The following is a 16,944-nucleotide window of genomic DNA, read 5'->3' as shown; positions in this document are numbered from 1 at the left end:
GATGAATATAAGAAATGGTCCCCACTTTTCAGCTCACATGAGAACCAAACAGGCAACAAGGCAAGCAGTTTTGCTCAGACCTAGTAAAAATAATATATGAGTTTTTTTAACAAAAGGAAAGGAAGAGGAGAAATTGGTCCATGTTGCAGGTTGGGGTTAAAGGTGTATCTCCGGTCTGGAAAGTTTAATGGGCATTTCTTTAGAAGGCTGCAGCGATTTGGGAAATGGAAGAGGGTCAAAAGATCAGTGTTGATTTTCTTAAGTAACAAAAATGAACCAAGTGATGAAAATGAAGGTTGGATATAGTCTCCGTGCCAAGAGGTTTCAAGTTCCAGGCTCAGAACAAATTCTGCAGATTCATGCAAACAATGCCGGCATTCTTGAGATGTGTACACTTGCCCAGTTTTCTGTGTATTTGAAATTTTAGCAACACTGCATATTCATGAAGGAGACTTTACCTTCCCCGTCGAGAACCACAGCTGTAGGGTTCCCAATCAGTTGCTAGAATCCAACAAATTGTCAAAGTAAATAAAGCGAGAGAACCCCCCCCCCCCCCCGCATACCCTGGATGGCTAGTTTGCCAGTCTTTTTAAAAAAGAGCTTTTTAGATTTCCTCTGCACAAGTGAATGCCTCAGATCTTGCGTGCCCTCCAAGTATTTCGTAAGGTTTTAATCCCACAGCGTTTTGTGAGTTAATCCTAGATGGTTTTCCTGGACCTGCCATCATGGTGACCTCCTTTTCTCCTCCGCTCGGCATTCGGAGATGTTGATCCCGATAGAGAAGAAACGAAGGGAGAGCGTTTCATGGGCTCCTTCCACTCCACACAAGGGAAATGATATAATTGGAACTGTTTGGATTTAGAAATTAAAATAATTTGGGTTTGCTCAGCAAGGTTCACACAACGTCAGCTTCCATCAGGCCGATGAGAAACAGAGGCGCCTTGGGAGTGAGAGGTTTGACAGCTCTCCCAAATAAGACCCTCACTGCTGGGGCAAGTTTCATTTTCCCTTTCCCTGTTTATTGTTGGATTGGAGGTAAGGTTTTCTCGTGCACTAAACAAATCTGTTTGTACTTTCCCAGAAGGTGGTGGGAGAAATTCTTGTGCAAAGAACTGGCCTGTACCACTGTACCAGGGCAAGTTGAGTTTCTCTTGCAAGCCTTGGCACAAAAATGGAAAGAAGAAGAAGTCCCAACGAAAGAAGACTGGGTAATGAAGGTGATGGAATATGCTGAGATGGCTAAACTCACCATGGGAATTAGAGAACAAAATGAGAGAGAGAAATTCTTGAAGAATGGAAATAAGAGGAGACGGGTGGAGGACCCCAGATGTGGGTAAATGGAGATGTGTGAGCTTGTGTTTTGGTGGTTTACACATGAAATAAAAGTCACATGGGCTTTCCTCGTCCCAGTTCTAAGTAACATTCAAAGCAGCCCAATGATTCACTCTTTGAACATGTAAACAAATCAGGGGTGGGAGAGAATTCAGATTGTTATCCAAGGATAAGTCGATCACGAACTCTTCCACAGTCCCACTATACTCCGCATTTGCGTTTCAAATAGTTCCAGGTTTTGAATGTTCTTGAGGTAGTTTTCTTTGCATGCAGACCAGTTGTCAATCACACTGGTGACATGTCCCAACTGAGTTTCTGCTGCAAATGAATCTGCTGCACCATTTAACCCCTTCTTTCATCATGAATGCACCCATCTCTTGCAGAAACCTTCTTCGGCAACTCTGCTGGTTTCCAACTGCTCTCCAGGTGTTCCCCACCTGTCTTCAGGTACATCACCATCATTAAGATCTGGCATTGCCAATATTCCCCCCCCCCCATCAGGCTGTGCTCCCCTGACTTTTAAAGCAGCAGCTTGACCTGCAGTTAATTCTATCTTCATGCTGTTGAAAGCTTCACCGAGCTGATTTCTGTAGAACTTGCAGGCATTAAATGGCAGAGGCAAAATCAGGACAGGTTACATATACACACAGACCGTTTTGGTCATTTGGCAACTTCATAAAACAGGGGAGTGGAACCCCTTTTTCTGCTGAGGACCGCATTCTCTTTGCTGGGGGCCACAAGCCACAGAGAAAAACCAGTGGTGGAGGTGGCAAAATTGGGTAAGGTCACTTCATCATTTTCTCCTTCTTCCTCCCCACCCAGTGAGCTGCTGCATGAGGTACAGATTGGCCCCAAAGACTTTGCCTGCAAAGACTTTCCCTCCCTGTGGAATGCCCTCCCTTCAGATGTCAAGGAGATAAAGAACTACACACCTTTTAGAAGATATCTGAAGGCAGCCCTGTATCGGGAAGTTTTTAAAGTTTGATGTTTTGCTATGTTTTTATATATGCTATAAGCCTGGGGAAACCCAACCAGAAGGGTAGGATATAAATAATGAAATTCTTATTCTTATTTGTCAGGGGACTGCCATGGGAACAGGGAAAGGAGGCAGAGGGGCAGTTGGGATACAGGGAACCTCCTAAAATCTTGCGAAGCAGTTCCTCTTCCTGCGGTGGGGAAAGCCACACCTCCAGTGGGGAAAGGACCAGAGGATGCTGCTGGGAGCCTCAGCACCGCTCCTGGCCAAGCCGGCCAGGAGGGAAGCACACGTCTTCCGTCGCCCACTCTGCGCAGAGGTGTAAAATGCAAAGAAGGAAGGAAAAGGCTGGGGGTGACTAAGCTCTTATGTTGGGGGAGGACCCGGAAATGACCACTCCCGGATTCTGCTAGCGATTGAGGCAGACATGAACTTGTGGTTCTGCACTGTAAATAGTTTTGCACCAAAATAAAACCTGTAAAAGACAGATCGGAGTCCTGACTGGTTACTCGTGAGCAACCACCACTGCCATCTGACATTATTCTTATTTCAAAATTAGGCTGTGAGGGCTGCATGAAGGTAGGCAAGGATTAGAAACTAGCATTCATTCATTCATTCAATTAAAGGAGTAGTAGTGTGTGTTTTTTTAATCCTGCTCATTCAGGCAAAAGAGGAAAAAAGAAAGAAGATCCCAGAGTCGCTTAAAAATCACTTAAAAAAAAAAAAAAAAAGAAATAGTCCCCGCCATCAGCCTTGCAATCTTAAAAGGCACAGCATAGAAGGAAAATGGATCGGGAAGGAGGAGGAGATAAGCAAGCTCTAGTTCAAGCTCTTAGTTACAAAATTGTTCTAATGACCAGGAGTTCAAGGAAAGTTCAAGGAGAGGAGGCACTAAAAGCTGCCACTGAATGGCCCTGCATCCCTTCTCTTCCCACCTCGGCTGCAGCCTGATGTAATGACTGTTTCCAGGTGACAATTGATGGAGATAGGAGAATGGTTTTTAAAAAGGAAAGGAAAGGAAAGAATGAGAACTAAAATGAGAGAGAGAAAAAGCAAGAAAGAAAGTAAAGAAAGAAAGAGAAAGAAAGAAATTGGAGCTACATTCTGCAGTTTTTGCTCACACAGAATAATGGTATTATTTAAGCTCAGCCAGCAAATAAGGAAAGCTAAACCCGTCACTCTTGGCTTCTCTCAGTTGCTTCTTTTTCCTTTCTTAAGTTCTCCACATTTCCACATAGTTCGCGGGGTTTTCTAAGTCCTCATGAAAATTCATCGGCATTTTTGCAAAACAGTTTCCCCAAATGCAGTGCATGTTATTTTTCACCAATATGTGCATTTAAAAGCACACTTTATGCATTACGTGACTCGAGAACTGCAAGATTTGGAAAAGTGTGAATTTTGAAGGATGCCTGTGTTCCACTCTACATATAGTTTTTAGAAGCTTGAATTGGGTAGCTTTGCTTTTAAATGTCAACCAATGTCATTCTCCCTTGCCTGCTGCCCTAAGCCTGTGGCAAAGGACATTCCAATCTATATATGGCAATCTCTGGACTCCAGTGACCAGAAGAATTGTCCCTTTTAGGGACGGCAGATAAATCTGATCTAGTTCACTTTTCAAAGGTGAGCTTACCTAATTCATCCCTTCCTAAACCACATGCAAACCGAAACACAGGCAACTTGTCTTCAAATTTTGTAGTGCTGTTCTCCAGCCAAGTAAAGCATACAAAATTGCATGTGCTAGGGCAAAGCCTACAAAGAAATGAATATATCATGGAAAATATACTGCAAGGTGCATTATATTAGGAAAGTTGATGGGAGGGGGAGTGTGTACATTAAGCAAAATTTAACATAAAAATGTGTATATGGGAAATCCAGCACTAAAATGCTGGTGAATTTTCATGAGGACCTTTTTGGGGTGGGGAAATAATATCCATCACAAACTGGTGTGGAAATGTGGATAACTGAATTTAATACTGGAAGAATGAGCAACCAAGAGAAGCCAAAATTTGCAGACGTGCCCATCCCTTAGTCCCATTTAACCAGTGCGCAGGTCAGATGTGGCATCATCAGGAGTTTCTCTCTCTCTTTGCAATATTTTTAATTAAATTTTCAAATGTTACAAATTATTTTAAAATACAATCAAAGCAAATCGCTCATATCCATTGACTTCTCATCCACCATTCCATGGTGTTCTTTTATTCCGTTATAAAGCTGCTATGTGACTTATATTTTACCCTTAAATTTAAAAATTCATTCTAAATTTTTCAAAAATACAAATTCTCATCTGTTGCTATACTTCAAATCCTGCATACATTGCTTTTTCAGCAACTACCCCCAAAATAACCTCCTCCTCTTTCCAAAAACAACCAGTCCCCTCCCCCTGCCTTCAGTAAAATGACAGCTTCTGTAGTATCAGGTATTTAGAAGCTGGAAGAATGTAGCATGGGTGTTGCAAGAGGATCCCAGAGGTTGAAGACATCCAGGACTCAAGGTTCAAGACTGACAGCACCTAGTACTAGTACTGTTGATGTTGTTTAGTCGTTTAGTCGTGTCCGACTCTTCGTGACCCCATGGACCAGAGCACACCAGGCACGTCTGTCTTCCACTGCCTCCCGCAGTTTGGTCAAACTCATGCTGGTAGCTTTGAGAACACTATCCAACCATCTCGTCCTCTGTCGTCCCCTTCTCCTTGTGCCCTCCATCCTTCCCAACATCAGGGTCTTTTCCAGGGAGTCTTCTCTTCTCATGAGGTGGCCAAAGTATTGGAGCCTCAGCTTAACAATCTGTCCTTCCAGTGAGCACTCAGGGCTGATTTCCTTAAGAATGGATAGGTTTGATCTTCTTGCAGTCCATGGGACTTTCAAGAGTCTCCTCCAGCACCATAATTCAAAAGCATCAATTCTTTGGCGATCAGCCTTCTTTATGGTCCAGCTCTCACTTCCATACATCACTACTGGGAAAACCATAGCTTTAACTATACGGACCTTTGTTGGCAAGGTGATGTCTCTGCTAGTACTAGTACTAGCGTGTGTCAAACTTGGGCAGCTGCCTGGACTTCCTGTGTGTTTGAAGAGCTGTCTAAACCTTGGAACTAGTCTGACCCCAATTCCTTTCCAGGTACTTTGGAGACTAGTAGAGAAGCTCAAAGGACTGCAAAGACAATTTTCTCTCTCTTTTTTTTTAAGGCAGGCATTGAACATCTTTCTTGCATTGGGAAGGCTTGGGAAGTCTTGTGTTTGGGGGTCCACAAGAACCCAGAACTGGCCTGGTTTAACAGAAGTAGGAGACAGGTGGAGCACCCCAGTTGTAGATAAGTGGAGATGTGTGAGTTTGTGTTGTTTACACATGAAATAAAAGTCATGTGGGCTTTCCTCGTCCCAATTCTAAGTAACATCCAAAGCAGCCCAATGATTCACCCTTTGAACATGTAAACAAATCAGGGGTGGGAGAGAATTCAGATTCTTATTCAAGGATAAGTTGATCACGAACTCTTCCACAGTCCCACTATACTCGGCATTTGTGTTTCAAATAGCTCCAGGTTTTGAATATTCTAGAGGTGGTTTTCTTTGCATGCAGACCAGTTCTCAGTCACACTGGTGACAGGTCTCAACTGAGTTTCTGCCGCAAATGAATCTGCTGCACCATTTATCCCCTTCTTTAATCGTTAATGCACCCTTTGCATAAAATTGGAGCTGATAGCGGTCCCCAACTCAGTCACCAGGGGCATCACCTCCCACACTCCCCTATCTCATTATGAATATTTTGCCGTTTCCCCTCCATCCTCAATTCAGCTGGGGTGACGATGTCACAGCCAAGCCAATTAACTTTCCAAAGGAAGGCTTTGAAAGATGCTGATACAAATTCTTTTTCTGAAATCAAGCAATCTTCAATCTGCCCATTTCCTTCCTCTGGAGAGATTGTGATACATACTACACAAAACAGCAATTACGTTGGATTTGTGTGGGTTCCTCTGAACGTATCTTTTTTTTTAAAAAAAAAAATTACAATTCTGCAGTCTGTAGAGGCCGCATGATTTCCTTTTCACAATCTCAGGTCATTGTGTTTTCCCTCCACAAGCAGCCTGAATCTAATTTACAGGCTATTAATTTTCTAAATCACTCTCCTTTTATGATCTTTGTCCCTCTCCCGCTGAGCCAAAGGTTGGTCAGTTGGCGAGGAAGAAATGCATTGCCACTGTAACCCTTGAACTCTGAGCTGTTTAGTTCCGGAGGGAGAGGCAAAACTGAGTGAAATAATCACATTTCTTCTTGGAACACTTTGACAGTTCTGGGGGGTTCGTGCCCCTCCTTGCCCCCTCCCTCAGGGAACGTCTCTTTGCTTTTGTTTTGTCTCTCTCGCCTTGATTCGTTTCCTCGCAAATTGGGGTATGACATCATGTGACGTGATAGTATCAAACCAAGCTGAATTCCTTTTTCAAAACACGTTTCCGTGCAGTCACCCGGCTCGGCCACTCTGCTGTTTTCTCTGGCCATTTCTCTTAATTAAATGCCCATGAGAATTACACTTGCGAAGTTTGCACGCACAGAACACCAGGCAAGGCTTTCGTATCTCTAAATTATGAGCAATTGAAATTTCAGATTAGTTCTCGTTCCAAGAAGTCACATTGGCCGCTTCACCTCCCTGAACTTTGGTCTTGGGTCACCTTCTTAATTAAATGCCTGTGAGAATTCCATTTGTTGAAGCAGGTCTCATCGGAGTGGCCTTCATATCTGAGAACGAATCAGTAAAATTCCTGCTTTGTTCTGGTTGTAAAGGCTTAAATTACAGGACGGGCCTCCTCCCTGACCTATTGCCTGGTGCCCTGTCACCTGTTCTGCACATCTGTTCTGTCAATGGTGGGTGGCAAGTGCCATCTTCTCAGGTCCCAAGTTTTTGGGGGAGCACCAAGTTCCTAGGGGGCACCTATCATGAGAGCCAGTGTGGTGTAGTGGTTAAGAGCAGTAGACTCGTAATCTGGTGAACCAGGTTCGCGTCTCCGCTCCACCACATGCAGCTGCTGGGTGACCTTGGGCTAGTCACACTTCTCTAAAGTCTCTCAGCCCCACTCACCTCACAGAGTGTTTGTTGTGGGGGAGGAAGGGAAAGGAGATTGTTAGCTGCTTTGAGACTCCTTCGGGTAGTGATAATGTGGGATATCAAATCCAAACTCTTCTTCTTCTATCTACTTAACTCTCCTCCCAACAGCTGAAAAAAAATGAAAGACTCTTATCTTCACTTATAGATCTGGCAATATTGACCTATTGGGCAGTGATGTGAAGCCTGTTTTAATTTCAGAGTGGCTATACCTGAATTTAGGCCATGAGGGTACACTTTTCCTGCCCAGGAGGTTGCCCTGAGGTCAGTTGCTGGAGCTGGGGGTTCATGCAAACAGACAGAAGGTATTATTCCCAGCCATTCCTCCAATATTTATACCAGGCGGCATGACCAATCCAGAAGCTTCATGTTGGTGGCCAATCATAGGGGGCGATGCTGCACTCCTCTGCTCCCTGGATAAGGCTCTGGGGTCTTATTAGGTCTCATGGGGTCTTATTAGGTTCCTGATTCAAGCTCTGGTACCCCTGACAGTAGATCATATCCTGTATCATATTGCTATAAATATATTGCAAGTATGTCATCTGTTAAATCCATCTATCACCAGGCTATCATCTCAGATACCTAATGGTGCATCTAAACAACCACTTGGCTTCATTTCATAGCCCTTGCTGTTCTGCAAGTAACTTTCAAGCATGTAATCTACATTTATATCTCCACATGGACAGACATACACACATCTGCCTGCTGGAACTACAGGCTCATTTGTTAAAGGGGGGGGGGGGAATCACCCAAAATTATGCTGAATGCACATGCATTGTATTTGTGTGCCCCATACAGCCCAGAATAAATATGATATTGAAAAAGGGAAGGGACCTTGTAGTGGCTTTACAGAGTAGCCAGATTTGAGGACAGTGGATGAGGCAGGCTTAGTCTTGCATCATTTTAAATAATAAAAATAATAGTAGTAGTAGTAATAATAATAATAATAATAATAATAATAATTTATTTATACCCCGCCCATCTAGCTGAGTTTCCCTAGCCGCTCTGGGCTGCTTCCAACCGAATATTAAAAACAATACGGCATCAAACATTAAAAACTTCCCTAAACAGGGCTGCCTTCAGTTGTCTTTTAAAAGTAAAATAGTTGCTTATTGCCTTGACATCTGCTGGGAGGGCATTCCACAGGGCTGGCGCTACTTCCGAGAAGGCCCTCTGCTTGTTTCCCTGTAACCTCACTTCTCGCAGGGAGGGAACTGCCAGAAGGCCCTAGGCGCTGGACTTCATTGTCCAGGCTGGACGATGGGGGTGGAGATGCTCCTTCAGGTATACAGGACCGAGGACTTTCTGGGAGATGATATATAATGAAATGAAAAAGGTATTTAAATATACCTTCCTGAAGAAACCAGAGGCCTTTCTCCTGGGCATAGTCGGCCAATTGGTGCCAAAGAAGGACAGAACTTTCTTTATGTATGCCACAACAGCAGCAAGAATACTTATTGCAAAGTACTGGAAGACACAAGATCTACCCACCCTGGAAGAATGGCAGATGAAGGTGATGGACTATATGGAATTGGTGGAAATGACTGGCAGAATCCGAGACCAGGGAGAAGAGTCGGTGGAAGAAGATTGGAAAAAGTTTAAAGACTATCTACAGAAATATTGCAAAATTAATGAATGTTAGAATGATGTTGGATAGAAATTAAGTGGTTTTTAGCTGTAATATTATAAGGGAATATGAAAAATGGATTATTAATAGGTTAAAATTCAATGTCACAATATTATAAGATTAAAGATTAAGATAAACAAAGAGGGGAAGGATTTGCTGAACTAACAAACTGAACTGGAATACAAAAAAGGGAGGCGCGAGGAGGTCCGGGAAACAAGCCAATGAAAGATAAGTAATGGAAAGATTGAGTTGTTTTTAACTATTTTTATTTTGTATTTTTTCTTTTTCCTTTTTTCATTTTGTAATATTTTGAAAATCTTAATAAATATCTTTAAAAAAAAAAAAAAAAAGGACCGAGGACTTTTAGGGCTTTCAAGGTCAGCACCAACACTCTGAATTGTGCTCGGAAACGTACTGGGAGCGGCCACTCCCAGTCACCAGTCTAGCTGCCACATTCTGGATTAATTGCAGTTTCAAAGGTAGCCCCATGTAGAGAGCATTGCAGTAGTCTAAGCGGGACATAACTAGAGCATGCACCACTCTGGCGAGACAGTCTGCGGGCAGGTAGGGTCTCAGCTTGTGTACCAGATGGAGCTGGTAGACAGCTGCCCTGGACACAGAATTGACCTGTGCCTCCATGGACAGCTGTGAGTCCAAAATGTCCCCCAGGCTGCACACCTGGTCCTTCAGGGGACAGCTACCCCATTCAGGACCAGGGAGTCCCCCACACCCGCCCGCGGTGTAGTAGAAAGGGTTAACCTTTTGTCCTGGAGGAGAGCTGGATGGTGTAAACAAGAGGAGACTGCCTTGGGTGCAATTTAGACAAGAATCCTGCCCAGAGCCATCCAGGATAATTGCTGCTTCTGTAATGAAGTACAGGGTTTAAGGTGGCAAACTTCACCAAGACCACAAATGGATTTCTAAATTGTGGAGGTGATTCCCCCCCCCCCCCGGCCTCCTGCCCTGCCCTTGAGTATCAGGAGCAGATCGCTTTGGGGTTTTTGTTTTGTTTTGGTAAGGTCTGTCAACAGTTCATCACCATAATAAATAAATTGACATATTCCCCATGTCCAGAGGCCATTCTCCCTCTAAATACCAGGTGGAGGGCTGCTGCACTTTGTTCCTTGGTTTGTGGGCATGTCAGAGGTTTGGCTGGATATTGTATGAAAGAGGTGGTGGACTAGCTCTACGTGGGGCTGCCCTTGAAGCTGACCCAGAAACTCCAGCGGGTGCAGAATGCTGCAGCGAGGCTCCTCACGGGGTCTCTGCCATGGGAGCATATTCACCCAGTGCTTTTCAAGCTGCACTGGCTCCCGGTGAAGTACAGGGTCAGATTTAAGGTGCTGGTTTTGACCTTTAAAGCCCTTCACGGCCTAGGACCCTCGTACCTATGGGACCGCCTCTCCTGGTATGCCCTGCGGAGGACCTTAAGGTCCACAAATGACAACACTTTGGAGGTCCCAGGTCGCAAGGTGGTTAGATTGGTCTCAACTAGGGCCAGGGCCTTTTCAGTATTGGCCCCGACTTGGTGGCACGCTCTGTCACAAGAGACTAGGGCCCTGCGGGACTTGACATCTTTCCGCAAGGCCTGCAAGACAGAGCTGTTCTGCCTGGCTTTCAGTTCGGACTCAGTCTGACCCTTATGTTTCCCTCCCCTTATGGTTTGATGAGGCTGCATTTTAAATTGCATTTTAAGCTGTATTTTAAATTCGTTTTTTTTCTCCCCCCCCCCATTATGTTTTTACTGTAATTTTACTGTTGTTAGCCGCCCTGAGCCTGGTTCTGGCCGGGGAGGGCAGGGTATAAATAAAATTTATTATTATTATTATTATTATTATTATTATTATTATTATTATTAGTGTCCATGGGATGTTCTTGCATGGTGGTTCTTATTGTTATTGAGCCTGATGACTAACTGGGGGGGGGGGATCCCGTTTTGCCAGCTGAAGCGAAAGGGAAATGTGCCCCTCACTGACACCGCTGGAATACCCACCCTCCCAAACTCAGTAAGAGTGGCTGGGGCACTCCACAAGACATTGCAGCCTGTCTTCAGCTCCCCAGGGTGGAGAAGACAGGCAGCAATGCTTCATGCAGGAACTCCACATTCTCGCCAACCATGGTGAGAGTCGGAGTGCTCTGCAAGGCATTGTTGCTTGTATTCTCCATCACAGACAGGGAAGACAAGCGGCAACGCAGCATGCAGCAATGCCCTCCTCTTGCTGGCACGAGGGAGGTGTTCTGGCAATGTCGGGAGTGGTGGGCAGGACACAGCTTCTTGCAGTCCCGCTACCTGAGGTGGGTCCTTCACCCTGCCTTATCGGTGGTCCTCCTCTATGGCTAACTTCTTTGAACACACATCTGTGCCCAAACAACTCAATGCACTCTGGTTACAGATGCCGGAGAATTCCAGCTGAAATGGGAGCAGAAATCGCTGGTGTTTGCTTATGCATCCCATGTCCAGAACGGAAATGCAAACAGTATTTGCTGTAGTTGTTTCTTTCCGTCAGTAAGCAATGCATAATAAATTATTCCCACCCACACCATTTGCAGTGCATTCCCATTGTGTTGAAATGAACGGGGTGCAATAATGCAAGGGCAATGCAATTCATGTACAGTGGACCCCCAGCTTACGTTACCCTCAGGTAATGTAAACTTTGGGTTGCAAAACCGGCAAACCCGGAAGTATTTTTCTGGGTTTCCTCACTTATGCATGCGCAGAAGCGCTTGTAAATATTCCATAAACCATTTCCATTCTTTTATAAAAAACTTTTTTATTGTATTTTCTTATTCTTCTGGTAAGTTTCACCATTTCTGCATATTCCATAAGTTTTTGTATCCATTCTTCCTTTGCTGGGACTTCTACTTCTTCCCGTTTTGGGGCAAGTAATATTCTTGCCACTGTAGTACCATACATGAATAAGTTTCTGTACCGTTTGGGTAGTTCTGTCCCTGTTAAGTGAGAGCTGGACCATAAAGAAGGCTGATCGCCGAAGAATTGATGCTTTTGAATTATGGTGCTGGAGGAGACTCTTGAGAGTCCCATGGACTGCAAGAAGATCAAACCTATCCATTCTTAAGGAAATCAGCCCTGAGTGCTCACTGGAAGGACAGATCCTGAAGCTGAGGCTCCAATACTTGGCCACCTCATGAGAAGAGAAGACTCCCTGGAAAAGACCCTGATGCTGGTAAAGATGGAGGGCACAAGAAGAAGGGGACGACAGAGGATGAGATGGTTGGACAGTGTTCTTGAAGCTACTAGCATGAGTTTGACCAAACTGCGGGAGGCAGTGGAAGACAGGAGTGCCTGGCGTGCTCTGGTCCATCGGGTCACGAATAATCGGACACGACTAAACAACTAAACAACAAGAAGTCCCTATTAATTCCCAAAAGGAATTCAAAACAACCCTACTTGATCACTGGACCCACTATTGGTCTCGTCCTCTCAAGCCACCGGTGTCTGTCTTTTGTGAACCTAAATCTTGACTGAGGTTCACAAAATCATGCTAAGCTCTCACCAGCAATACTTACAGCTTAATGCAAGAGAGAGTGAGGATAAAAGAAACTTGGCTCTCCCAGTCAACTCCTTTAATAATTCCCGCAGCCTCTTGCCTAGACCAACTGCCGATATGTATATGTTTGCTTTCTCAAGCATTCTCCTACGTGCGTTTTTATCAGTAAGTGTATTTACAAGGTCTTCATTACTTCCTAATTGTCCGCTGCCTCTTCTCTTTAGTTATCTTCCTAAAGAGCAATTTATTAAAAACAAAACAAAAAAGCAATTGGGTAACAGCCGTTTAAAAAGCTATTCATCCACTCCAGACCAGGCTCGTTTGTTAATACCCTGCTCTCTCCGTGGCCTTCCTTTCCCCCCTTGGCACCCATAAAAAGCCCTTGCATTCCCTGAGACCTTTTTATTCACAGTAAGTCATGCTCCTCTTTAATTGTCTTATCTTTCCGCCTGTAGCTTTCAGTGGACTCTGTGTAGATCTCTTCTCTTCTCTCCCTCCCCCCTCTCTTTCCCACCCTGCTGCAGGCCCTTTCTCTTTGCCACTAGATGATGGGTCTCCGAAACAATCCCATCAAAAGCCACTTTGCTCCTACTGTAGGAAGGCCCCTCAGGTGCTGGTTTACCAGAGATGATACTCCGGTAGCACTAATGCTAATAAAAATATGTATTTATTCTCTGGCTGCCTTATGCAAATGAATCCCATCCAATGGCTTATTCAACAAGGTCCACTAATCTATTCATTATAGTCACAGCTTGCAATTTGTCACAGATGTCCCGTGGTCTCGTCCCTACCCTCTGATTGGAAGCCTGTGCAATTTTATTTAAAGCAGGATAATAATGAATGATGGATGAATTTTTCATATAAATCCTTTATCTTGTTGGCATAAGTCAGACTTTCGGGATTTGTAAATGTTTCTGACATATATTTATATAGCCTCCTTGTGATCACGCACTAGTGGTTACTGACACACAAACACACACACAGCATAAAATGGTTGGATGGGCACACAGTTTAACTCTTAGCTAGAAGTTGTCTCGTCTTTCTGGCTGGGAGGGAAGGCAAAAGGCTCACAGCACCCTTCACCACCCCCCTCCCAGCACTTGATAATAATGAGAATATATAGGAGGTGAATATATATAGGTGTATAATTGGAGAAATTTGCACTATAATGGTGATGAATTTTCAAGATCATGTTCTTCAAAATAAAATAAAATACACAAACTGGTGGAAATTTAAGACCAGAAAAACAAGAAATCAAAATTGGCAGACCACCCATCCCTACTTGTCACACCATGGGTTCAGATTTTGAATGTTTTTGCCTGGGTAGAAATTAATATTATTAAGTTGTTCTTGTTGTTGAATTGTTTCTTTAAATGTAAAGGTTCATCATTGTTCCACCCGATGTGTATGTCTTTAAGGGGCCAGAGCAAGGGCCAGAGCAAGATAATGAGACCCAGCTTTACAGCTGTGAAACATAGCAGGTGCTGTTGAGTTGTATTGATTAAGCTGTGTTGGTAATTGGGTGTAGTATATAAGGAGCAGCACCTAGCTCTCCCATTACCTCTGGGGGATGGGTTGGTGGTTGGGTCTGGTTTGTTGTTGATGTATTTAGTGTTTAAGGAGTTTTTGTTTTCGTTATTAAAACCTTGTTTAAGTTATTTTTGAGTCCTTTTTAATGCATGGTCTCCCCAGCAAGCTCTCTGCAGCGTTACTATACTGCAAAAAGCCAACACTTGTTGATAATTCAGTTTATATACTGCCCTTTATCAAAAGATCCCAGGGCAGTGTACTACATTAAGAACACATTTTGTGGAGCATAAAAATAAGAATTAAAAAAAAGCATCATAATGGACAGCATCATAATAAAATCAGCATAATAACAGTTGTCCCCACACAGCTGTACCAGGCCATAGATTACTGAATGGCCAAAGGCCTGCGTAAAAAGGAATGGAATGATGGCACCAGGTGGGCCTCTCTGGGGAGAGCATTCCACAGATGGGGAGCCACCACAGAAAAGGCCCGTTCTCCGAACCTCTCAGGTATGAGAGGGGAAAGAGAAGGGCCTTGGATGATAAGCGAAGGTCCGTATTGGTTCCTATGGGGAGAAGTGGTCCTAAAGGCATTGAGGTCCTGAACCATGGAAGGCTTTATGGGTCAGCACCAGCACTTTGAGTTGAGCCCGGAAACCAAACGCCAGCCAGCTGGGCCAGGATCGACATTATATGCTCAGACTGTCTCATGCTGGTGAGCAATCTGGCCAATGAATTTTGCACCAGCTGAAGTTTCTGAACCGTCTTCAAATGCAGCCCTGCGTATTACGAATTGCAGTAATCCAACCTAGAGGTTACCAGAAAGTCTCTTTGAAATCTGAAAATGCTTCTTGTTTGCCTGGATGAATGACAAAGAAGGATGTGTGAGTATGTAGAGAAACTATCCTACTGTACAAAGGCAAAGCTTGGAATTGTTGCCTCTAGCCTCACCCACCACTGACACGTGGCCCCTGGAAGGCTATCCAGAAGGGAATATGGCCCTTGGTTCCCCACTTTTGGTCTTTGGACATAGACTCTGGAACAAGACTTGGCAGAATACATTAAGCTTAGGGATGGGACTAACCAGCCATCATCAATGGAGTTAGTTTTGACTGAACAGGGACTGAGTGCCGTTGATAAGGGTTCACTCAGGATTCAATACCAGTATCAGGTCAGTTTTAGAAAATGGGGCAAGCTAGGGCTACCATACGTCCAGAATTTCCCAGACATAGCTGGGATTTGGACGTTGGAAACAGCGTCAGGGCAGAAATTGCTGAAATGTCCGGGGAAAATCCGGATGTATGGCAACCCATGTTGGAAGTGTAGTTTTTGGAGCGTTTCCTTTAAAATAGCTCAAAAATTACGTTATTGAAATATGGCAACCCTAGGTAAGCCCTAATAACTGAGTATGTCCAGAGTGCTTTCCCCTACCATTGAGTAACCACAGGCAGGGCCTTTTAAGTTGTGGTGCCTCATCTACAGAAGCTCTCTCCAGTCTCCCATGGCATCCACTCCGATGCCTTTTGTGCACCAGACAAACACCTTTTTATTTAGTCAGGCCTTTTAAATACTGTTTAAGGCAGATTTATTCCCCTGCAGCTATGTCCTTATGTTTAAAGTACTCTGCTGTTTCAGCTGGGTTTCAAAGTGGCTGCAATGTTTTATTGTTTTGTTTTCATTGCTTTTATTGCTGCGAGTCGACGTGGGAGTGGAAATTCAGCTGGATGGTATGTCACAGCCTCAATAAATATAAGGCTGGCGTTGCACCCTAATGTGGTTTCTGAGAGATAGCAGAAGTCTTGCTGGCCAAATGAAAAACTCAAAACCTGAAGAATATTTCTGATTTCGCACTCATTTGGGAGATTAGATGGAACGGAGCCCCCAGGTCAGAGAGCAATGGAGCAAGCAGTAAATTTCAGCACATGATTGCGGGAGTAAATAAAAAGAGCCCTGCAGGATCAATGCACTGCCTAGTATAGGAGATTCTGTTTCTAATAATAATAATAATAATAATAATAATAATAATAATAATACCACCACCCTAGTCAGCTCCCTCTGAGAACCCGACATGCAGGACAGGAAGCCAATAGTGTAGTGAATAGGAACTAGGAGAGGATATATTTATTAGATATTATCCTTCCTTCCTCACATTTGTGTGTTCAGCAGAGCGCCATCCCTATGCAACTGAAAAGGGAAGCTTTGATAGGCTAGTTTTAGCCTTTTAGTTTAAGTAATCCAGGATTCTTTAAGGCAGACTGGATTCTCCTGGTATTCCCCCATTCTCTCCTCCTTAAAACAACAACTGCACAGTCCTGTAAAAGGTAAAAATAGCATTTACTCACTCAGAATGCTTGCCGAAGAGCAACAGATACAGCAGCTTCGTTCAGGCAGGCTTAAAATGGTAATTCGGTTACAAAGACATACTTAAGTCTAGCTTAAAACGGTGTCTGAACAAAATGCAATGGAATGAAATAACTTTATTCCTCCCTCTCTCCCTCGGCTTCCCTTTCCTTCCAACCGCACAATATCTATGACAATAGTGTCTCATACCAAACATAAACAAACTGTGGAAAAGAGTCTGCGAATCAAAAATAGAGACACTATATGTACTTTTCCTTGTTTCTTTGTTTCCTTGTTTCCTTGTTTGTTTTCTAACACAAGAAAACCTTTAATAAAAACTATTTTAAAAAAGAAATGAAAAAGGGAACCCACAAGCCACCCTTTGTGGAAAATAACATGTTTTTTGGGGGAAACCACAAAGTGCCACCTCTCCGTTTCTGGGCAAAGTGCTTTTCAAGAGAGGGATGATGCCGTGTGTGTCACACACACAACCCCTTTTAAAAGTTGGCAAAAGCTATGCTAACAAGGCTAATGGCT

General features: G+C 43.9%; 1 long non-coding RNA gene across 1 annotated transcript in view; it reads right to left on the bottom strand.

Annotated features, from left to right (window-relative positions):
• LOC308478579 overlaps positions 1-16,563 on the bottom strand; it is a 43,451-nt gene extending 26,888 nt beyond the window's left edge. The window contains exon 1 of the long non-coding RNA XR_013987174.1: positions 16,410-16,563. This is a non-coding gene — a long non-coding RNA (uncharacterized lncRNA). The remainder of the gene's footprint in view (positions 1-16,409) is intronic.
• Between the last annotated feature and the right edge of the window lie 381 nt (positions 16,564-16,944).

The sequence above is a fragment of the Podarcis pityusensis genome (assembly GCF_964106645.2).
Source record: "Podarcis pityusensis genome assembly, chromosome: 5".
Taxonomy (NCBI): Eukaryota; Metazoa; Chordata; class Lepidosauria; order Squamata; family Lacertidae; genus Podarcis; species Podarcis pityusensis.
This window is presented reverse-complemented; position numbering and strand designations above follow the sequence as displayed.